Genomic DNA, 25981 nt, shown 5'->3' on the forward strand with positions numbered 1-25981 from the left:
TTTAGTGAAAGTGAAAAAAAGTGACGTGACATTCAGTCAAGTATGGAGAATCATACTCAGAATTTGTGCTCTGCATTTAACCCATCCGAAGTGCACACACACAGAGCAGTGAACACACACACACACACACACTGTGAACACACACCCAGAGCAGTGGGCAGCCATTTATGCTGCGGCACCTGGAGAGCAGTTGGGGGTTCGATGCCTTGCTCAAGGGCATGGTATTGAAGGTGGAGAGAGAACTGTATATGCAATCCCCCACCCACAATTCCTGCCGGCCCAAGACTCGAACTCACAACCCTTCGATTGGGAGTCTGACTCTCTAACCATTAGACCACGACTTCCTTTAAGTTCTTTGTTTTAATCCATCATTCCAAAATTAATTATGCTTTCAGTTAATATGAGTATAAATTTTACTGTATTAAAATCCACCCCCTGAAGAATGGGTGTGAGAGTCCTTAAAAAACTTTTTCCTAAAGTGAAAAAACAAACAAAAAACAGATGAGATATATACTACAGGTGTGGTCATATTTACCATTGCTCTTTGAAATCCAGTCATTTAATAGGAATTCATGCAACTAACCGTTTGAAAATGGTTTAGTGTATACATGGCTGTGTATACATTGCTTCCCCTTAGCACACTGAGTTTTAATACTCCCTAAAGCCTGCGGTGGGTTTGGTGGGGAGTAACTGAAAATGACTGGGGAAAAAGTGCCTCCATTGCAATATGACTGGATATGACTGCTTATGTTCAGCAGTGATAGGTTCATGCAATAAATCCCACCTCTGACCACTTTGTTAAATCAAAATAAAACTTAAAACGGCCTGAAAACATGATCTGTGGGAATTTTTATTGAGTAATTATTTATATATGCATTAGCTATAGCATTACATTAGCATAAAATAATAATAGCCAATACTGTTATTATTATTATTATGGCTATTTTATCAAAACATTCAAGTAGGCTATTATTGATAACAGCCAGGCTATAGTCTTCCAGCCTAACATAGCCTACCTGGAACCTGGCTTTTTTACGAACAGGAGTTTTAGCTTAGCAATAGAATACAAAAACTTCTAGAACAAAAGTTGCTAGGCAACACTGACATGCATCTTCAACCACAGGAAAAAGTCGCAAAAGCAGAAATTATACGCCGTCTGTAATGTGAACGGTCAAGTTATTACATTTTAAAATTTAAAAACGGTCAAAATGACTGCCTTGGTAGTTCTAGTGGTAATGCAACCCTTGTAAAATCATACCTCTAGAGCAACCCCTGTGGACATGTTGACTCCTTTTGAACCTCTACTATACTTCTATATGAGGCTCATGAAGGTGTTTTGTATGACACATAGTAAGAGAATGTGTGTGTGCATATACGGCAAGCTCAGCAAACACACTTCAGTGGAACCCCACGGTCAGGACGTCTCCTCTCTAAAGTACACACACTGCAGCTATGCAGACAGATCGCCCTGCGCTCTCGCTCCCAGTCTCTCTGGAGGTGTACTGAGAGGCCCTGGCTCGCCCCAGTGCTCTGCCCTGGCCATCTGGAGTACATTAGAGCTGGGGGGATATTGGATCCCCCTGCCGTGGCCGGCTGGATGGGTGGCCTGGCCCAGTGCAACCCTTTTCAGCAGCCCAGCATGATTGATAGGAGGCCTCACTCACGGACTCCCGCTACAGTCACCACACACTATGACCAGAACACACACGCTACTACAAGCACAAGCTCAAAAACTATGACACGTGTATGCCAAACTGTGACACGCTGATGCCTGAGGAGATCGGCATGAGCAGACACGGTATAATGGGTGGTACTGTATAAAGTTTTATACCACTTGATTACATAACAGCACTACATAACACCAGACCTGGGCTGTGAAACACAACAGATGTCGTCAATAAAACATGAAAGTACATCACACGCAATAAATCAGATTTCTGGCTACAAAACTAGGGATTAACCTGACAAATTGGCAGCAAAGTGAGCTGTAGTACATTTATATTCTGCTTGTATAGCTTGGCTATACTCATAAAAGCAAATAATCTCTCTGAAAGCAAAGAGTACTTCCTAAGGAATGATAAAAAATAAAAAAAGTTGAGAAAGATCAACGCAACAAAATTTTTCCAAAACAAGTAAATTAATTAATTATATTTGTTCGAAATAATCTCTCTGAAAGCAAAGAGTACTTCCTAAGGAATGATAAAAAATAAAAAAAAAGTTGAGAAAGATCAACGCAACAAAATTTTTCCAAAACAAGTAAATTAATTAATTATATTTGTTCGAAATAATCTCTCTGAAAGCAAAGAGTACTTCCTAAGGAATGATAAAAAATAAAAAAAAAGTTGAGAAAGATCAACGCAACAAAATTTTTCCAAAACAAGTAAATTAATTAATTATATTTGTTCGAAATAATCTCTCTGAAAGCAAAGAGTACTTCCTAAGGAATGATAAAAAATAAAAAAAAAGTTGAGAAAGATCAACGCAACAAAATTTTTCCAAAACAAGTAAATTAATTAATTATATTTGTTAACCCCACTATTATTATTAAAAATTATTTTGTTTGACATGGTAGATGCTTGACCGACATGAGTGTTTTGGTGCCATGTTTAAATAAAAGCAAATCTCAAATTTCCTACCCTGATAATAATGATATTGTAATAATATTTGAATTATTCTGATTAAGTGTTACAGTATGTTAGAATAGAAATAAAAAATAGAATAAAGTTGGAACATCAGGAGAATAAAGATGTAAATGTTACAAGCTTAGTCACATTTTTTTATGAAAAAAGCTATGAATAATGTAAAATAAAAATAAAAATAAACATTTAATTGAAGTTACAGTAAAGTTAATATTGTGTGAATAAAGCTTCCTATTTTGAGCGTGGAAAACAACATTATGCAGAGAAATGTGATCATCACAATAGAAACAGGTTGTATAATATTATTTTCAAAATACTACAAATCTAAAAAAAAAAAAAACAATTTTAATATTATTTTAAAAACATTTTAACTTATTTCATGACTTTTTATGACTGACTGAATTTTTTAAATATTACAAATTTATTTCTTTAAACATTATGAGATTATAGTAACACTTTAGATTAATGAACAAATTAACTATTAAGAGGTTTGCTCAAACTCCTAGTTTGCTGCTTATTAATAGTTATTAAGGTATTTGTTAAGTTTAGGTATCGGGTTTGGTCAAGGTATCTAGATCATGGCCATTCAATATGACATTAATAGGTCAACTATAAGTTTAACTATAACAGCCAATAGGCCAGTAATATGCATGCTACTAAGCAACTACAGTAGTTGGTGAGAATTATACTTTAAAATAAAGTGTTAAAGAGATTACTTAAATAACATTAGCTATGTTTCCATTCAAGGATTCAAATGTAACAAAATTGGAATATCGTATAAAACATTTGCCGTTTTCTATCCAACGAGTCAAAGAGAACAAAATCGTCTCTTCCTGGTAAACTGACACTAAACATCTTTAAGAAAACTAGAAGCCACTGAATATAAAAATGTTCATATGTAATAAATTACTTTTTTACTTTGCTTCAGAGAAAGCAGATGTAACGCAATAAATGCAGTCATTGCTTTTAGAGGTGGGTGCTGGTGTTTGGGAATGCATTCATGTAAGACAGTAAATATACAGAAATACTTTGATGAAAGACTTTCCTCAGGCATTTCAGATTGACCAAATAAAACATACAGATGCTGTGAATGAGATCGGTCCACTGGTTAGTCAAGTTATCCCATCTCATAGTGCAAAGTCACATCACTTTTTCAATGGGCATGGTTGAATTTATTCAGTAAACTTTGTCCGACTGAAACTTTATAACCTATTAATCTAAAGCATCTATGTACTTGTCTGCAACCAACCTGCACAAACTTTAACTTCATGCAGCAATGCAAGAACCTGTGATGAAATATCTAGAATCTCTAAAGACCCATATGATCACCATATGAAAACTGATCAATAAATACACTATATATATTTTTGGAGGAAGATTTTACTGAACTCAAAATGCTGCACAGATCCATAATAATAATAATAATAATAATGATAATAATTTAGGGGTGAAGAAAAAAATGGTTAGTATAAGAAAATGTTAATTACGTTTGCATGACTAATTGCCTGAGATTATACATATATAGCATATAATAAAAGTTCCTTCAAGTGCTCCAAAAATATCGCAAGAACTATTTCTAAAAGCAAGTTAAAGAAACGTAACCTTCGCCCACAAAGTTGGCTAATAAATTGTCTTACGTCTGTGATGCATACCTGCATGGCACACACCTCAGGTTAATCCCTATCTCATAAACGACAAGAAGAGAGGAAGTAAATTAGTGAACGTGGCAGAGACGAGGAAATAAAAAAAAAAAGAAAGAAACAGGCGACATTTCGAGTAAATGGCATCCAAAACCCACTCCAATTATCTTTGGCAGCCATGCCAGGGAGGCTGACTTAATTAAAGTGAGTGGAAAGGGAAGGGGGGGAGGAAGGAGAGAGAGAGGGAAGAAGTGATTGAGGGGGCAGAAGAGTGCGTATCAGCACCAAGCACAAAGCAGAGCACCACCGTCGTCCACAACTCTTTCTCTTTTCAATTTCACTTCAAAGGACCAAGGCAAGGAATCATATAAAGGGAGAGCGAGACGTTTTTTAAGCAATATAATTGCACTATTCATATCCAGTGTTTTTATCGTCATTCAGATAGGACAAAAAAATACATAAAAAGAGAATAAAAATGATTTTACTCGCCGCTAAATCCCCAATAATCCTCTTGTGCTTTTCCAAGTCTGCCTTCGACGTTGACCTTTTCGCAGGAATCCTGTTGCCATGGAAACTCTCGCTGTGCTCCCCCGAACGCACATCATTCTGTACATATTTCCATCATCGCTCTGACAGAATACTCACGGTTGTTTAAGCGCAAATGTAGCTTGTTTTGCCCCCTAAACTCTTGGCTAATCATATTAGTGTTCATAGAGACTAACTGACCGCGTTTTGCGTACGTGATTAACAGCGCACGCTAACTCACGAGTGATGTTTACAAAATCTAACTTCTATTAGCACTCAAATGAATTAATGAATACACTAACTTCTGCTGTCAATCTGATGCTAGCTGAACGTTTTCATGCCTGGTTAGCGTGATATGCTGTATCTCTCCTTAGTTCATCAACACTTCGTCAGCTCCTCATGTAAATGAAATCTTGAGTATGAAATATATAGACAATGCCAAACAAGAGGCAGCTGGTCGCTGAGGGCCGTCCAGAAGGACTGTGGGTGGCAGATTTATAAATTCAGCTATAATGTGTGACTTCAAAAATAAACTGCTTTTAACAGAGGACAATGGCTGTTTCATAACTGCAAGATGATGTGAGATGCTGTGATTTCAAAGCAACTTTTTATTGCTATGAAGATGCTATAGAGTACTTCATGTATACAAAAGAAAAATACACAATTTATACTACCAGGATACCACAATACACTATAAATTAGGGCACACATCTTCACTATTAACTAAGAAGTTTCCCTCAGTAAACTCCTAATTTGATGCTTATTGATATGTAAGTAAGGTGGATGTAGTAGTAGTTATGCTTAGGTATACTGGGTAGGGTTAAGGGATCTAGAATATTACCAGGCAAAATAAGGCTTTATGAGATGATATGTGCTTTGAAGTACTACTAAAAAACAGCCAATGTGCTAGTAGTATGCATGCTAATAAGTAACTAGTAAAAAGGATACTCCACTCCAGAATGAAAATGTTGTCATTAATTACTTACCCCCATGTCGTTCCAAAACCATTAAAGCTTCATTTGTCTCCGGAACATAATTTAAGATATTTTGGATGAAAACTGGGAGGCTTGTGGCTGTCCCACAGACTGCCAAGTAAAATACAATGCCAAGGTCCAGAGAATTATGAAAGACATAGTCAGAATAGTCCAGTGGTTCAACTGTAACATCATGAAGCGACGAGAATACTTATTGTATAAGAAGAAAACAAAAATAACAACTTCATTCAACAATTCATCATCTCTGTGTCTCCCACATCAACGTAGCAACAATTTGGAGAATATGCAGGCAGTGTACGCTATTCTGTGTCCATTTTCTATGTGCATTTATGCTTTGATTTGAAAGAAAACAGCACATCCTTGTGGCACAGTTGACACAGAAGAGTGTACGGCTGTACGCTGCCTGTGTATCCCTCCAAAACGGCGCTACGGTGATGTGGGGAGTCTCCCGGTTTTAATACAAAATATCTTAAATTCCCGAAGATGAACAAAGCTTTCATGGGTTTTGAACAATATGGGGGTAAGTGATTAATGATTAATGGTGGAGTATCGCTTTAATAATCAATAGCGCTCACTAATCTAAAGTGTTTCCCAAATTTCTATAAAACACAAAAACAGAAACAGCTGTAGATACATATTTCACTGCAACCTCTGACTGATACAGATTTTATGAAAAATAATAATAATAAATAAATAAAAGTTAATAGCAGATCCCTTATTATATTTTTTCTAAAATATATATATATATATATATATATATATATATATATATATATATATATAATATATATAATAGTAATTATTATAATAATAATAATAAATCTTAATAATTAATTTTAAGTGAATTTAGGCATCAATATTGTAATGTACAGTATAAAATATTTATATACATTTTAATATTGGCTAAAGATTACATTTAATAGTATTATTATCAAAAAAAATGTTTTAAAAAAAATAAGCAAAGTAAATTTTACATTTTCAAGCAATTGAAAATTTAAAAGGTAATATTATTCTAAAAAGGGGGAAATCAGCGCCCAATTGAATATACAAAATCAAATCATATTAACAACAAATAATAATAATAACAATAACAATAATAATAATAATAAAAACACTGCACAGTGCTATTTCAGTACATTAAGTAAGTGATTATGCAGAAATCTTTTCACTGAAATTTTGTGTGCTAAAGTGCCACAACTGTTCGCCCCATTGTGCTTGTCAAAAAGAGCATTGCAGGTTTTGTGCCAGTTTGGATACCTGTTTAATATATTTAATATCATTGTGGATGCTGCAGGATGATTTTTTAATGAAGCTTCAGATTTAAAACGATATTTGCAGGCTGCATGCTGAGAGAAGCTCAATGGGCCAGACTGCTGTGGGCCGGAGCTGGAGCCAGGAGATAAGACCGACTCCAGCCGGCTTGCTTTAGGGGACTGCAAAAGACCTGGTAACTTGACATCCACTATTCTGTTTGGCTAAGACCATATTTGTCTATTTTTTTCTTTTGTCTTTCTCAAACCAGACCACTTTTTTTAGTCTTACTTCCAAAAATGTACCCCTTAAGTGTCTGACTTTTAACTTCTACTTTGTGTCTTCTCATGTTCTATCCTTTTTTCCTCTTTTATTATAAATGTATATCAGAAGGATTGCCATGGTAATGGTCTTGGCAGAACAGATCTGCTATGCTGCTACCGCAGAGAAAATAACTTGACTTGCTACTGCCCATACATCCACATGATGATGGTGCACACATAACATAAAATAAGCCCCATATAACATAAGCTACATGACCACCCTGTAGCAGATCTATACAGGTGGAGCTGGGGAAGGTGGAGGGTTTTCACACTGCAACTGCTACAGTCATATATTTGAATGTTGAGCAGCGAGCTCACTGGCTATTGATACAGTAGAGAACCAATCAGCTGTGCCATGTAATAATGATGTCAATATGTCAGATTAAGTTAGACCTATGGGACAGTGCCATCTAGAGTTTCATGCCAGAATTGGTGTGTGTGTGTGTGTGTGTGTGTGTATATGCCTATATATTAGGGGTGGAATGGTACAGAGATGTCATGGTTCGGTACATACCTCGGTTCGGGTTTCACAGTTCGATGCGATTTCGGTACATCCGAAAAAAAAAACTACTATGATCAGTTTCTTTTCATTTATTCTGAACAGACAGTAGGATAAAGTACAGCTTTTTTCCCACCTAGATGTGAAAATACTAAATATTATTCCATTATGTTAAATACATATAATCTGCAGTACATATAAATACAAGGAATAAACTCTTTAAAAATATTTGATTTAGTTTACAGACAAACAAGGGGAAAAATCAGTGCGACATAACGTAGCTTATATATGCTGAGCTTATACAGTGATGCATTATTAATAAGATAATTAGTGTTTAAAGTTGATTCTGTTGGTATAAGGAAACACACACGCGCACAAACACACACACACACAAAACATATCAGTTCCAGCATTGCTAACTTGACAGCACAGTTGGTACTTTAACAAAATAAAATACAGTGAACCAAACATCAGCGTGCCTGCCTCTGTGTCACCGTTGGAACTGAAGTACAAAGCCTATAATTTACATTATAAATAATAGTTTAGCATTCACACACGTTACATCACAAATATGGAAATATTATGAAATATTTGGATTTGTGCCGAATGAGAGAGGTAGAACACAAGAGCACAAAGCTCAATTTAGGCCTGTCGCAATAATCAATTAATCAAATTATCACACAATATATGTACATGACCTCAATAATTTTTGGTGACACAATATTTCGGCCATTATATTTACTTAAGAATTAATGTCACTATGTTTTGTATATTCCACTTGCACCTGTGTCTTTTGCAGCTTCTCGTACATAACGTGGTGCAGTTATGAGGTGCTAGTTCAAATAAAAAAAAATGCTTCTACAAAAAAAAAAAAAGTTGAATCTGCAGATATGGCCTTGTTTAGGCATCTGTGCCTTTGTGCATATGGATATCTGACTGCTAAGTATGGATTATGTTTTTCATTAATAGTGTGCACCCTCAATTTACAGAGAAAGGGGGGAAAAAATGTGCATTTTTCCCTAACTTGTTATGATGCACTTTTTGTTAGAAAATGTTTATATACTATTTATTCAAGACTTTAAGATATCTAATAATTTGATACTTTATTTCCATTATCTAAATATTGTTAAATATTAAAAGTTTGTTGTCATTTGGAAGTGTGTAGACATTCTTGCATTATTATTATGCTGTCAAATTATGATTATATATTCATTGGCATAAAATGGTCTTTAAAATAATAATTATATTGCTTACCGCAATTATTTCTGGGGCAATATATTACACAACAAAAAGTTGTTATCGTGAAAGGCCTAGCTACATTTCGCAAACAGTTGAGAGCAAAAGCCTTTAAAGTACACTCTTTGCCAGTCAGCGAAAGACGCATCCAGAGTCGGCACATGGTCACTGTCTAGTGGGTTTTTTTTTTTCAAGTGTGCAATTCATGGCATTTGCTGTTCTTCTGCAGGCGGCCAGTTATCAAACAGTGTTGCATTGCTGCGGGCGCCCCCTTCTGGATTGGGGGTGAATTGCCTGTATTCGCTGTAAGCCCTCATGCACCGAACCGAGATGTTCGTACTGTGACGGTTTGGACTGTGACGGTTTGGTACGAATTCATGTACATTTCACCCCTGATATATATCCTCTGCACCACTTTCCCTCTCTTGGTGTAGAACATTCCGGTGTGTTGAGCTCAGAGCACAGCGCTCAGCTCTCAGAGGCAGGATTGTTCTTGCCGCACAGGCCCAAAGCCCGTTGCCACGGATACCGCCATACCACAGATCTGACCCTGGAGAATTGAGCTGCTCACCCTCAGCAGGAGCCGCTGGCAGCTGCAACACAGCTGTTAGCACCAGGACAGGGTTACTCTCTTTCTTCCTCGCTCTGACTCACCCGTTGGTTCAGTCACCCGCTCTCTCATTTCTTTATCAATATCTACAAAAAATCTATCCATGGGAGCAGAGAAATCAACCTAAGGCCCTCTGTTTCTTGTTAAAGGCAACATAAAAGCTAAATTGACCCCATTTACTTTCTTAATGAAAATGTAGCTGTTATTGTGCATGATTCATCAGTGCATGTCACTTTAAAGACCGAAAATGGTTGCTTACATAAAGTTTCATCAAAATTTAATAACTTTTTCGGCTGATGTAACAAGGGGTAAGGGGAAAAATAATATTAGACAGTATTATTGCTCTTCTCCCTGCAATACTTGATTCTTTTTGGTCAATCGCAGTGTTACTATAGTCAAATATTTGAAAATAATGACTGTTAAACGGTTTAATTGACTATTGCCCCTGGCAAACAATTATATAGCTGTGCTAGTTTTTTTCTTTTGTATTATTCCATGGTCTCTTATAAAAATAAAATAATTTTTGTCATTTTGTGGAAAACAAAAGGAGATATTTATGGCATCCAAGCCGCTCATTTTCACATCATGAAAGTAAATGGCAGTTTAATGTCAGTGATTTGTCTGTTTTAAAACTTTATAGTTTATAATCATCTCATTTTGTGTTCTTTGGAAGAAATTGAAGTTATACGGAATTAACATCCACAAGTCCAACCAAGCTGTGATTATTTGAAAGTAATTTATTTTTACAACTTTATATTTTATTTCATTTTGTAACATGTCATATCAGTCTCTTTCATTCACTCATTTACTTGCTTCTTCACCAAACTCTCACATTCACTCTTATCCTTCCCTGAAAAATTCCCTGGCAGACTATTTTGAAAAACCAGAGCGGTGACTCAAGTCTCCCATCCACATCAATCACAAACATCCCACAGTTCTTCACTCTATCCATAGCATGATCCATTAAACCGTCGTTATCCAACATTCAAATCAAAACAGATGTTCCCTTCTAAAATCTAAAATTACAGTAAATAAATAAAGAAACAGAGGATGACAAAAACAGAGACCTATTTTTCACATTGCCAGAGCCCAGAGCCTATCCGGTGTCATATTATGGTTAGATGTTATGGCTGGAAGCAATGCCTTTTATCTAATCAGGGCATAGATTTTCCTCTCTTTTCCACCTCGGAGATAACCCGATTACACGGTAACACTGTCTCTGAATCAGTTTAGCAGCTGCCCTGTGGTTGAGCACACAGATCTGTATGCAGTGGTGACAGTTAGAGCTAAACTGCTGCTAAATTTATATAAAATATTATTTTCTCCGTCTTAAGATTTGTTAAAAATTAGCTCTGTCTTACTGTTATGTAAATCAACTTTAAAAAAAAAATTATAATAATTAAAAAAAGAATTATACATTTATATATATTTTGTCCAATCGAATATTTCTAGTAAGAGAATGTCACGCCCAAGTAGAAAGAAAGTAGCAAATCATGTTCATGGCATGTTCAATTAGAAAATGATGAACCTGTCAATATGTTCAGCCCAAATTTCCTGTTTAAATAAAAATAATAATAATAAAGAAATATGGGAACAAAATAATAATGATAAAAAAATCTACATATATAAATTATATTGTGTTAAAAAAATAGTTTTAGTTTATGATCATATTTTAATGTACTAAAGTTGTATCCTTAAAGTAAAACCATAAAACATTATGAAAAACATTACAATAAAAAATGAAGCATGGTAAACGACAAAAGCAAGTGTGCACAGCTAGTGTTCAGAAAGTTGGAAGAGCATCTGTTCTCAGTAAACATGCTGTAGAGCCAAACCCTGAAAACACTAACAGAGCAGTGCGTTTGTTTTAAGCAGAACAGCATGACAAAAGACAGTTAAATCACCCACTAAGGAACTGCTATCTATGTCAGGTTGTTTCTATTATTGTATTAGCGCTCCAAAAAGACTTTCTGTCTCTGCCTTACACACACAGATATAAATCTGCTGAAATGAGAGAGATAAACAAGGCTTAAAACGACAACACACTTCAGTGTTTTATGGGTTAGTTTTAAATGAAGTCTTTCCTCTGACGTTGATTTGAAGAGCTGTTTACCATCTACAGTATATGACATCCAGTCAGACGCGATGCGGTTTTGCATCTTTCATCATATCTCAACAATCTACTTGTGACATAAAACTGCTGCAATTAACAGCTGAAATCTGGGAAATGTGTTTTTTTTTTTTCAAATGCTGTCAAGCAAATGCTCTTTTCAGCTAGAAGTGATGCACACTTTAAAGCGCAAAGTTTGGCACTCAATTTATGTTATCTAAGAAATCAGATTGACATGCACAGACTATCATAAAATCTTGACTGTAATTCCATCTCTTTCATCTTTTCAAGCATGCACGTTATGTAGAATTTTAATGCGTTTATATGTGTATCTATCAGTTACATGCACATGGATGTTTGCTTAGCAGAGCGCGCATGTTTTGAGTGTGTCTGTGTATTTGAGAGACGCAAGTGTGTGTGTGTCCTTATTTCCAACGGTAAACAAGTAGGGTTGCACATTCTTGTTCGACATAACTTAAGACAAGCAGACACTGAAGAAAACGCCTATAAAACTCTCTCAGCCTCTTCTCCTCCATCTGTTTTGTTTTCCTTCCATCTCTCCTTTTTGATGAGCTGGGTCTTCAGTCCCCCCAATAAAATCCCATTAGCTCTTAATGAAGTCGAGCTCGCTGCCTCGCGCCTTCACCTCATTTAGCACAATTGTCTGGCAGCCATTAGCACGGAGGCAATTACAGCCGAACGGCGAGAGTAATTGGAAATGCCGACAGGGACCCCAAGAAAACGGGAATAAATAAAAAAAAAATATTCAACCTAATAAGCCTCCGTAGGGTTGGTGGGGGCTGCTAGGCTAAATCAACATAATGCTAATCGAGGCTGATGAGGAACAGACTCGGGGTGAAGGCCAGGGGTGCTGGTGGAGATGATGATGATGATGATGATGAGGTTGAGACTGTTACAGAAAGAGCAAAAGGAATCATACTAATCAACTGCTCAGTGACACAAGGTACTGTATTGTTAATGCCCCTGTAAACTGATGCTGTACATAAAAAAAAGAATAATAATATCCACTATTAAATGGCAACATGAAATCAAAATGGGCCACATTTACTTTCTAATAAGCATCCTCGGTCCAATAAAATAATACTAAACAAAAAAAAGAAATACCAATAGATAAAGTTAAGTGCTGCCTTATATGATGGTTGACACAGAAATAAGGAAGTTAAAAGTTTTGCAAAAGCTCTTTCTGCTGCCATAATAAATGAACAACATTAATAATAATAAATAATGCAGGACTGGCACAACTTCTCACTGATAAATTTCCAGATTTTTTCCCCCCATGTTTTTCCTTCAGTGTTTTACTCATAAAGTGTTCAAATATTTTATATCTACGCGTGGTCAGTAAAATATATATTCATTATAATAATGTCCATAGCTAGGGGTGCTCTGATCACGATCGGCCGGTATTAACCGCTGATTAGAGAACCGGCTTTACTGACGAGATGCGCATTAACGATCGGCCAATCATGATTGGAGCACCCCTATCCATAGCTTTTTCATGCATTTTAGATTTTAGAAATTATAATGCTTTTCCAGGAAACGAAATTACAATTCTAAAATTCCACTATATTTTTCCATGACTATGGAAAAATACGTTTTTAGTACTAGAATCTGCTGAAATGAAATGTTTTCTATGATTTGAAGTCAACTGAAATGTTGATTTTACTTTAGTGTACCTTCATGTTGCCAAAAACACTTTGTAATGTGGAATAAATAATATAGGCGAGACTTTGATTAGGAAAACATTAAGCTATTAAACTATTCGTTAGTATAAATTTTGCCACAGCCTTGATTATTTCGGAAGAAAACTGATTGCATGAATGGAGAAAATTATAAATTTTTTAAGAAAAAAAAAAATTAGAACTACAATACATTTTCCCCCCTTTTGATTAACATGCACTGATGCATTGTGCACTTTATTTCATGTTTTAAATAGAGCTTTTTGGAAATCAAATAAACAACGGTAACATTCCACACAAAGGAGCCTATGTCAAACCAGTCCTTGAATAATGAACGGTCACACGGATGATCCAGGAGTTGTGAGTGGCCTGCTGGTGCCACTTACTCACATCAAACTGGGCAACTGGTGGCAGAAACCTGATCAGAGGGGGTAAAATCAGAGGGCACCTTTCACAAGAGCTAGGCGGACTGCCCAATGGTCCACAGGAGGGGCAAAGAATAGGGTCTGGTTGGAATGGTGTTTGTCTGCGATGTGTGTGTAGAGGCGTCTTGGCACTAGCTTTCTGAAGTCGGCACGGGAAACAGAAGGTCGAGTCCCACAATAGTCTCCCATGGGGCATCCACAATACCAGCTCAATGACCGCAGTCAACAATACTCTCAAGGCCTTTTATTCAGAGAGTTCAATGGACCAGACACACCCAGCGGCACTTTCCGACACAAAACAAGATCCTGGCACACACACACACACACACACACACACACACATACATATTCATACAGCCTTATATAAATGACAATATTGCTTCTATAAAAGAGGCTTTCAGTAGTGGATCTGTCTAGAATCAATACTATTTCACAGCAAAGGGGACGCCCCATTAAAACTTAGCCATAAAGGTTAGCCATGGTTCAAATTAGTAAATTTGGATAAATTCATAAATAAATAAACAGTATATTAACACAATAAAAATAGAATTTTGTCAAAATGCACACATAATTATGTTTAGTATGTTATGTAGATTATGTAATGTTAGTTTGTAATGCTACGATAGAGATAAACCTATTAATCTGATGCTTTAAAAGAAAAAAAAAAACATTAATTTAAAGGACTCATCGAAGTGAATGAGTTTGAACAAATCATCACAAAGGTCAATGTATTTCAATTCATTAAGTTACCCAATTCATTAAAAAGAATCAGATTTCAAGGATTCATTTTAAGTGAGTGTGTTTGATTACTAGATTAGTTTGCTCAACTTTAAATCAGCTAAACAAAACAATATTACAAACAACTGCTACTTGTTGGAAAAAGTGGCTTATAGCAAAAAAAAACAAATAAGTTTCGAAGATAGCTGAGCTTCTGTTATGCTACTACAAAGTAAATAGCATCGCTACATTTATTTGGTGCTCCCCAACACTGCTTCCGGTTAAGTTTTGACAATGTACAATATGTTAAATAATTTCATTTTAGCTGTAATATAAGACATGAGGAACTAGTACTGATCATTTGAGAAGGTGAAAAAGGAGGTGAAAAGACATTAAGCAAACCATGGTGAGTGTAGCACAGGGCTGCTACCACAAAAATGAAAAGATGCAGGCTCCTTCCATCTTTCTTGCACTGTGCTTTCGCTCCGAAGATGTTTATTTGTCTAAAAAGATCTACAAACAATCACTTCACTCGACAGGAGAGAGAGGTTTCCAGTCAGGAGGAGATTTAATTAGGGAAATCTCATTAGGTTTAACAAAATTAAGCGTAAAACAATCCTCGGCAGGGCTCCGAGAGCGAGAGGGAGAGAAAGAAAGGGGGAATTTGGGGTTATGAGCGATTAGAGTCAGGAGGATATTGAGTCACTTCCATGCTGCTGTGGGGGAAAATGGCTCTAGATACCCAGCTGTTTTCACACTCAATTAAAGAGACTTCCCTGGCTTTTACCCCCTCTGAAAAGCAAAGAGTTAACCCTTCTGCATATTGCCACACACACAAACTCTCTCACTCATCCACAACGTAATTCCACCCTGAGCCCACGATCCATTAAAGACACAAATTGTGTTTTCTAACAAATTTGCACTATAAGGACATAACAAAAAGTGCTACTGAAGTGAGGAAACAATCGCTTAAACAACACAGTCGGGGTGATTGCAGATGAACAGCAAGTGCTGGAAAATTCATTTCGAAATTCATCTGTAAATGCCCAATTCTGACTAAACCAGCGAGGAATAACTCAGCGACTCCAGAAGAGCAATATCACTGCAGAGAAATCACAGGTTTGTATATTCTAGGTGGTTCGATAGGTGACACTGCATTTTTATCAGCCATCTACAAAAGTGTGAGAGTATTTTATTTGCCATCAATACTATAAAAAAAAAACTTTTACAACAGTACGATTATGAAAGGCTTCACTTCACGCATGAATACAAAAGCTGTTTGGCGCATTTGTGAAAACAACCTTGGTTTACCTTTCTCACATTAAAATGGAAGAAAAGAATCTGGCGACGATCATGACTCCGTTCCAACACCTAGTGAGTTGCCTAGCTGTCTGCTGCCTACATAAGCAGCTGCTATCATCCTAAAATGAAAGTGAACCTCATAAATGGTGAACTGAGAATGAAAGCTGAGGCAGCAATGCTAAACAAGTGCTTTCACACAAACTTTTTCACATTAACGGCATCGTTTACAGTTAATTTCTATGGAGCTTGTTGTTAGCATGTTGCTAAGCTAACTCTAATAAGCATAAGATAAGATATTAAAAGCTCAGACAAACATTTGTGTAAAATAGTAGTTTTGTATTTAGATCCAATAACTTTTTACTTTTCAGTATTAAATTAATACAATACAATACAATTATAGAAAAATAGATTTTTACCCAACCTCGATTTTAGATGACCTACAATAACATTTGCATCAGGGGCATGCCTAAAATTTCTAATGGGCAGCTCACCATCTTTTGGAAAAGAGCATATGTGTTTTTTAATTGGACATGGAAGTGTTGATTTAGGAACTTACAGTTTGCTTGTTCTCAGCATCGGAGCATCTGAAGTTGGAGTCGATCCGACAGCACACTGCCCTCCAGACAGTCTACAACACAAGAAAATAAGCCTTCTGAGTACAGTTACATCTAATGGTCTGCACTCTAATAGCAAGCCTGAGTTTATTACTCCAGCCGCATTACAGCACAACTTGTAAAATGAGCAGAAATGTTGATTTAGGTATAAGCAACGCTGCATGCTTTGGAAACGGGGATCTTTTTTATTGACGCTGCGTGATACCCGTGGACCTGCTGACCCACAATTTGAAAAAGTAATTTGATATTTTGCGTGAAAGTATATGTATGCATGTGTCCTGCTGTTCTGGCTTAATAGAGGCTGTATGTGTGTGTGGAAGCTTAGGTAGGTGGGCAAACAAAGATAAAGACAGGGGTGGGAATGGCAGGAATGGCTGCCAGCCCCCCACGCTTCAGTCTGTCAGTATAGGTTCATGTGAAACCTTTCTCGGGTTTCTTCCATACTACAAATAAAACATTTTAGGGTTCTGTAATCCCTCCCGCCGCCTCCCAAAGCCCCAGAGCCCTCCACACACATACAGTCCGCAGCCCACCTCCCTCTCCCCCTCATGAGACCTGATCTGCCTTCCTGTTGACGTCAAAGTGAATTAGAGCAAGGAGAGCGCAGCGGCTCCCTCCGGGGGGCTGGAGGGCTAATCATGCTGTTCCTCATCGGCCTCAGAGGAAGCATTAGCGTTCCTGTTGCAACAGACCACCACATCTACAGCACAGTGCCCCTTAACAAACAACCAGGACACCACACACATACAAACAGATTATTTACAGAAATACACACTAATAGGTCCCTCATACACACCACAGTGCTCTCCAAACAGTACCAGATGAACAGAAGATTTGTGGCTTTGCCCTTCCCAACCCTCGTTCAAACAGCCAGTGAAAGTTTAACTTTAGGGTAAACCTCTTTCTCTAATACACAGAACACCTCTGTGAAATACCTAATTCCAGCCTCCCTCAATCTCCACACTGACCTCCTGCACTCCCTAGACCAACTGAATAATGATTCTACATATAGTGAAGGAGACGGCTGAGAAGATATAGTTAATAGTTAATAGATAATAGTTTTTCTATTTTAATATACAAATCTGATTCCAAAAAATTGGGACACTGTACAAATTGTGAATAAAAAGAGAATGCAATGATGTGGCAGTTTCAAATTTCAATACGCAAACTTCAACCATATCAAATGTTTAAACTGAGAAAATGTATAATTTTAAGGGGAAATTTTGATTTTAAATTTCATGGCATCAACACATCTCAAAAAAGTTGGGACAAGGCCATGTTTACCACTGTATGGCATCCCCTCTTCATTTTACAACAGTCTGCAAACATCTGGGGACTGAGGAGACAAGTTGCTCAAGTTTAGGAATAGGAATGCTGTCCCATTTTTGTCAACTGTCTTAGGTCTTCTCTGTCGCATCTTCCTCTTTATGATGCGCCAAATGTTTGCGCCAGAGAAAATGCCTGCGCTTCTGGATCATGCTTAGAGATGGCTTCTTTTTTGACCTATAGAGTATTAGCCGGCGAACGGCGAATGGCACGGTGGATTGTGTTCAATGTTGTTCCAGAAATTTATGTGCGACAATGTTTTCTGGAAGTATTCCTGAGCCCATGTTGTGATTTCCATTACAGTATCATTCCTGTATGTGATGCAGTGCCATCTAAGGGCCTGAAGATCACGGGCACCCAGTATGGTTTTCCGGCCTTGACCCTTACGCACAGAGATTGTTCCAGATTCTCTGAATCTTTTAATGATATTATGCTCTGTAGATGATAATAACTTCCAACTCTTTGCAGTTTTTCTCTGAGAAACTCCTTTCTGATATTGCTCCACTATTTTTTGCCGCAGCATTGGGGGAATTGGTGATCCTCTGCCCATCTTGACTTCTGAGAGACACTGCCACTCTGAGAGGCTCTTTTTATACCCAATCATGTTGCCAAATGACCTAATAAGTTGCAAATTGGTCCTCCAGCTTTTCCTTATATGTACTTTTACCTTTTTCGGAATGTGTAGCTCTCATGAAATCCAAAATAAGCCAATATTTGGCATTACATTTAAAAATGTCTCTCTTCCAACATTTGATATGTTACCTATATTCTATTGTGAACAAAATATGTTTATGAGATTTGTAAACTATTCCATTCTTTTTTTTATTCACAATTTGGGTTTGCACATTAAAATGTCATTTATTCCTGTGATGCAAAACAGATTGCCCATCAAGGGAACTTTGAACTGCGTCCTCAAGGAGTCGCTATGGGAAATGCCTCGTCATGAAGCATAAACTGAAAAACACCAACAACACGTTGGCCGATGACAGCCCATGACGACACTACCACTGCAACGATAGTATAAATAGGCACCGGGAGAACACGTCATCCTATTCTTTGTCTTTATTGACTGTTTTGTTTGAAGCATACAGCATTTAGGAGTGTTTCTCACCAGAGGCTTTGCTCTGATACTTGCAGTTCACACGGCTCGCGTGCTGTGGGTGTGTATGAGTAGTGAAGAGCAAGCGCATTCAGCTCTCGAGGGGCTTGGATGCGCTCTGCTGTGCTCATTGTGATGAATTCGCAGGACTATTGAGGGGGATGTGAGTTTTTCACCATTTACCCAAGTTTGTAGACAACGTCTGCATGAGTGCATTCACATCTCGTGGGAATAGCGATGCATTTGTGGCAGCAGTTTCACTCGCACCTGATTTCTGTGGTAATCTAACAGTTGGGCGGAGTGTGTTTAGCTCCCGCAGGAGCTAAATGCATGCTGCTCATTGTGTCGCGGTGAGAACATGGAAAGGATCTGATGGGAAATTTCTCCCAATCAATAATTTAGGAAATAGGAAATGTATAGTGTGGGTCTGTCTGCAGTTGTTTGAAAGATGGTTTATATCATGTCCTACTCAGATAACCACATTATGCTGCATTCCGTTTTTTTTTTTTTTATAAAACATACAATTCATTCTCGTCTCGCATACTAGTTATGCCAACATCGAGGGGATGCGTGAGAATGGTTATGAGAATATGCTACCTGTTGAAGAGAAGCTGCCCTGCTATCTCTTCATGATGGATGCATCTTCTCTTAAGATGTAAGCTTTTTAAGATACATGTCACCTTTCAAACTTTTTGATACCTCTGTCGAGACAGTGGTTGAGAAGTTCAGAGAGGCAAAGGCATGTTCAGCGGCCTTAAAATTCTTCCTTCCACGAAGGTCCAGGTCTGAGCCCGTATAACCCAGGGGTCCTAGCCCATCTCGATCTGAGGATCAGAAATGGGCACAGAAGGCTTTTGTCATGACTCACGCCCCTCCCCTGCATATGAGGAATCACGGTTCTTTATTCTTTTTTTTATGTATTATAGAATTATTGGGTCGGAACTCGGTATCGGCAGCTACTCAAAATCAAATGACTCAGACTCGGACTCGAGGGCAAAAAAACCTGATCGGGACATCCCTAGTATCTGTGAACAGATGCTTGGGAAGCTTTAAGTACACATGCTAAGCTCTGTGTACTTTCTGAAATCCACGTAAGTGGTAAGTGTGCACGCAAGACACTGTACACTTTTCTGAAATCCTGTACGGTAAGGGTTAGACATTTTAGCTTCATTCTCTTTCTCTAAATTGGTTTCGGGCGCTCGAGTACTCTCCCATTCTGAGGAGTGAATTCCTCACTCTGTGGACTATTCTCGTGGTAGTTTTGCAGCATTCGCCTTTATCAAAAGGGTTGCCTATGAGCGCTACTCCTTTCTGAATTCTGAGCTCTCATCTCATGTGAAAGTTGAGTTCTCCGTTTTCTCAGAACACCTGGAACCAACAGCATCAGGTGAACTAGGCTCTTCCTCCAACTCTCTGATGCACTGATGCATGAGTTTTTGGCTAACCTGCAGCATGCTTACCCTTCTAAATCTAATGATCATGCTGTAGGTCGAGCCCCCCTCTAGTTGAGAGCTGGGTTTATGCTCCCTCAGCTAGGTAACCTACTGCTAGCCATTCCAGAATTGGAACATTCTGTAGGTTGAGCCCCCTCTCTCATGGAGAACTGGATGTGTTGCTCCCTCAGCTAAGTATATTACTGCTAGATGTTCCAGCACTGAATCATGCTGAAGGTCGAGCTCCCCTGTCATTTGAGAGCTGGATGTTTGCCCCTCCCTTCAGCTAGATATTTACTATTAGCCACTCCAGCATTATACCTTAGATCTTAGAGTGGATGACTCTGAAACATACTGGTTTTTGGATGTACCATTGCATCTATGAGCTGCTTTTTCAGAGTGCCACGAGAGCCTCTTAGAATGGTATCCTTAAATCCATGTTATGGTAAATGTGCATGTGAAGTCTTTGCGCACTTTCTGAAATCTACACTGTGGTATGTTCGCACGCTAGTATGCTGCGTTCTTTTCTAAAAACCTATATGGTAAGGGCTTTGCGCGGTTGCTTTGTGCCTTTTCTTTAGCTGGTAAAAGCCCCGTTCATCATGGGCACCACCCTATATGTATCCACAGGATACCTATTTAAACAGGGAGTTTCTACTAGGGATCTGTTGAGACAGTTCCTTCAGCAAGCTTATGCAAGAGCAAGTGGTAGGCCCTGTGTGACAGGCCAAGACTTTGTATGATGCTAGGCTCTTGGTCGTATCCTTTTAAAAGGAATCTATTCTTGATTCCAAGCCTTGACTGCTAATTTTGCGTATGTAGCCTAGGCCTTTGGCTGTAAGGGATAATATCACGGACAGCCATCTAATGCCTCAGGGGCAACTCCCATGGAAATGGTAGAGTTGGTACTTAGTGCTCGCCATGGTTCTGGCCTGCACTCCCCTCAGCATGGTGGCATGGGTATACCATTCCTCATAGCGACCCCTAGAGGACACAGTTCGGAGTTACCTTGAAAGGGAATGTCTCAGGTTACTAATGTAACCATGGACACTGCATCCTCTAGCTTCCTGCCATGCTTCGGAGGGCAAGTTTCAGAAGAAGAAGTGGATTACATGTTCTCCCGGCACCTATTTATACTATAGTCGCACCGGTAATGAAGTCGCCGGCCAACGTGTTGTTGGTGTTTTTCAATGTATGCTTCAGACACGGGTCATGACGAGGCATTCCCCATAGCGACCCCTAGAGGACGCAGTGTCTCGTTCCCTACTCAAGGAATCATGGTTACTGTACATTAGTACCCTGAGATGATTTTCATCATCATTAATCCAGTCTTCAGTGTCACTTTTAAGAAGTGATAAAGATTTATTTTTTTAGAAAAGATATTTTGAATAAATTATGTTCAAAACTTTTTATACACAAAGAATCCAGAAATATGTGACCAAAAATAAGACTACACAGTCTACAGCAGTCATTAGATCAATGCATATCAAACACCATGAATCATATCAAACTCTAAATGCTCTTGATTTTGACCCGAGAAATGTAACGTTTATGTGGTAATTACCCACAATGCCTTGCCAGTAACAGCCCCCCAGCTGTTCAAAGACTGCGAGAACAACATTTGCTGCCAGGGGTTTAGAAATTCCTGTTACTATGACAACTATGGAACAATTCATATTCTGTGTGTCTCTCCTCTAATAAAGTGTGTAACATTAGGGCGTAATTGTATTTCTGTGCAATATATGAAAAAGCCCTCTGCAGTGAGAAATGCCTGATAGCAGTCATCAAAAACATCTGCAAGAAGGCTCACATATACACAATACAAAAGATATATATATTAATAATAAAAATAATAATTAATCCACAAAAACACCTCTAAAATATTAACAACTGTCAGGACGATACACTGTGTTAAAATATCCTGTCTTACACTGAATCCTTTTAACTTTCTCAAAAGAGATAATTGCTGTTGAGTTTTCTTATATAGACACTATTTGCCTGCTGTGTAAAAGATAGATCCTTATCAATCTCAGTGCCCAAAATTAAAAGGTCTCAACCTGCTCCACTACCCCCTCCTCCCCATCCTCCACCCTCCATCTGATTTTTTTTCACATATACAGAAAATAAAATAGGCAATAACACACACCCCTGTGGAACCCCTGAATTCACAATAATACTGTTAGTTTTAAAACCACACTGGCTGACTGTTGAGTTCTATCTTTGAAAAACTATCAATAGCATTACGAGGCATCACGGTGTAAAGTCTCTTTAAGATCACTTATAGTAACTTATGGAAGTGTGGCAGGACCAAAGAGGTTGAGTGGAATGAAAGCAGAATTCCTGGGAATTAGAAGGGATTTACTGGACAATAGCAGGTTTTCCCACTAGTGTAACTAGACTCTTGTTGGCGTCACGAGAGGCTTAAACTTCACATTAAACCAGTGTGCAGCTGACACAGGATGCCGCTCTAGACACAACAAGAGGAATATGAAGCATCATGCAGACACACACACACACACACACACACACACACACACACACACACACACACACACACACACACACACACACACACACACACACACACACACACACACACACACACACACACATATATATATATATATATATATATATATATACAAACTGAGAACAAAACAAATGCACAAGCTGCATGAAGCAAAAGTTTATTTTTTTTTACCTTTCAGGCCGATGCACAAACTCACAAAATAATATTAGCGCTTAATGAATCATGAATCGTGTCAAAACAACACTTTCCCACTCAGTGCATAACACATTTTGCTCCAACTGAATCTTGGAATATTTGCCGCAGTCACTACATTAGCAAGCTGCGGAAATCCAAACAGGAGAAAGACTTAACTGCTAAAAATATCTTCAGGCATAGCAATGAGACAGGTAGATCCAGACTCTTATCCGAAACAAATCCTTCTAAATCTTTTAAATGGCACACCACCTCACCATTAAATTTTAATTTTCCTCAAACTTTTGGAGAAGAGTTTATGGGAACTTTAAAACCTGTAAAACAGTCGACCTCTGAATGGAAGACTCACACATTTTTATTAAGCTGATGATGTCACAGCAGCACTAGATTGCATCATAAAGGTCATATTTTAATAAATGAATGTAAACTGATTGTTTCATAATTGCTTTCAGAAATACTGAATTTAAAACTGTATTTTTTACACAAGGCTGCATTTATTTGATGAAAATACAGTAAAAACAGTAATTTTGTGAAATACTGTATTATTAAAATTCTATTTTAATATATTTGTATAAATGTAATTTATTTATGTGATTCCAAAACTGCATTCCTCCACTCTTCAGTGTCACACGATCCTTTAGAAATCATTGTAATATAAAAAAAGAATAATAATAATCTTATTTTTACCAATGTTGAAAATACTTTTCTTATTTTTTCTTATTATCCATCCTATAATTTAAAAAAAGTCTAAAAATGTATTATTATTATTTTCCAAAATTATTTGTAAATATTACAAATTACAAACTAAAACTTAATTGACAGAAGGTGATGGTCACCTTGCTGTGTGGAATATGCATCCCTGAGCTCATATGCTCTTTCGTTTCTCTCCACTCACCGGAGCTCTCTGGCCCTTAGCCAAAATCCAGCTCCCATCTGCCCAAACCCAGACACTCTCTGAGGCCTGCAGCTTGCTCTGCTTCCTGTCCTGGGACTTCAGGAATGAGAGCTGGGACGCGGGACAGTCAGGCACTGAGCTTTCAGCAGATTCCCTGGCTTAAGATGATTTTCATGAGTCTGTCACATACACACACACAATATGAGACACACACATGTGCAGGCTCATGGAAACACATATGTGCAGTCTAAGGCCAAAAAGAGCAAGTACATACAATACATTATAAGTGTGCACTATTATTGTACATACATGCGTTCTTTCATTACTGAGACGGTAACAAACTTCAGTAATCTGTCAATACTATTACACCAGATGAGTTATTCCCTTTCAGATCACTAAACAGCCATCTTGGTATTGTCCCCAGGAAGCTATTTTTTGTAAAGGTAATTGGCATACTGTACAAATATTTTACATTTATGCATTTCAAAGGTACACATTAAAGGTATACACTTTTATCCAAAGCGATTTACCAATGAGGATTAGAAACAGAATAAATTTAATAATATATTTTTTTTTATATAAAACTGAAAATATAAAAGCTAATTCAAATATATATATTTTTGAAATATACACAATAAAATAAAATAATAAAATAATACATAATAAAATAACACTGCTCCAAACCTGTTTGTTAAGACTACAGTATATTTCACTGTCACATCAGTAAAATCTTTAAAAAAAAAAAAAAAAAAAGCAATATAAATATAATAAAAAAGGGTTTACTAACTTTTTCATTTATGAAATAAAATAAAAAGGTTTCACTCACTTGCTAAATAAAATTATCTTTTACGCTGTTACTTCCTCTTAGCAGTAGCCTGGTTTTCTATTAAAAAATGCACATATATGACAATTCCCGCTTTGAGTTTGCAACAGCAACTTTGTTCATTGTGTTAAACACATTTCAGAAACAAAATCCTTCCACCACAATGATATCCTTGTCTTGATATTTCATCTAGCTTTTAATTTAATCTAAAGTAGCATTTATCAGGTTTTCCACAGCCACTGAAGCTGTATCATCCATTCTGATAATACTGGTAGGTTTAGAAAGGACAGTGAGTAATTCCTCTACATGCATTCACCATGACCTCGCACTCTGTTTTTCCACCCTCCTTTTCTCACGGGAAGGAAAAGGTTAACCCTTTTGCTCTTGCTCAGGCCAGTTGTGTTTATTGCTAAAGTCAGCTGAGCTAAAAGGTGTGATGAGCTGTATTATGTGTCTATGGTGGTTTATAAATACCTCTAGAGTGCATACGAACAGCAGGACTGTGGACTGCGACACAACACAGATATAAAAGGCAGGTGGATGCCATATTTTGCATTACTGCCACCTTCTGCGCATTGCTTCGCACTTCTGTTCCAAATCTGGCAAAGTTGCATTAGCCACCTGGGTGCATGGGCCCAACTTCTCTGCCTAACGGTGAGGGCATTCGCTGTCCTCGCTCTTAACAAAAACTTGTGTCATCCTACCCCTCCTATGGCAGAGCGCCACATGCGTGCGTCTACATTTCCCCCACACTCTGGGGCAGCAGCTGTTTATGTTTCACTTTTAGCTCAGAGCTGTCATCAGTCCTTTCTGAAGGGCAACGCTATAAAGTTCTAACAGTCAGGGAGCACAAGATTGTTTTCCACGCAGTTGTGGTCGATAAATGGCTGATGCATCGCTGATCAGTGTCCTGGCTGTTATCGCACCCAGTGTTTGCGAGCTCACATTAATATCATCCCCCCCATGGCAAGTGATGATTTCTCCGAAGACCATCCGTTTCTAGAGTTTCACACAAAGCGGAGAACATCGTCTGCTATATTTATCTCCCTCTACGTTTTCAATTGAACAGTCACCAGAAGTCTCACGGCTAGCAGCTGGAG

At 37.8% G+C, this 25981-nt stretch overlaps 1 protein-coding gene across 4 annotated transcripts in view; it reads right to left on the reverse strand.

Annotated features, from left to right (window-relative positions):
* Positions 1-25981, reverse strand: part of LOC127966405 (homeobox protein PKNOX2) — an 86126-nt gene that overhangs the window by 40111 nt on the left and 20034 nt on the right. For 3 of the 4 annotated variants that reach the window (XM_052567345.1, XM_052567344.1, XM_052567346.1), the window contains one exon: positions 16526-16597. The gene's annotated coding sequence lies outside the window, so the exon portion shown is untranslated. Of the gene's footprint in view, positions 1-16525; positions 16598-24058; positions 24367-25981 lie in introns of those variants that run through there. The other variant, XM_052567348.1, reaches the window with a different exon arrangement.

This window comes from Carassius gibelio, chromosome B10, assembly GCF_023724105.1.
Source record: "Carassius gibelio isolate Cgi1373 ecotype wild population from Czech Republic chromosome B10, carGib1.2-hapl.c, whole genome shotgun sequence".
In the NCBI taxonomy this organism is placed as follows: Eukaryota; Metazoa; Chordata; class Actinopteri; order Cypriniformes; family Cyprinidae; genus Carassius; species Carassius gibelio.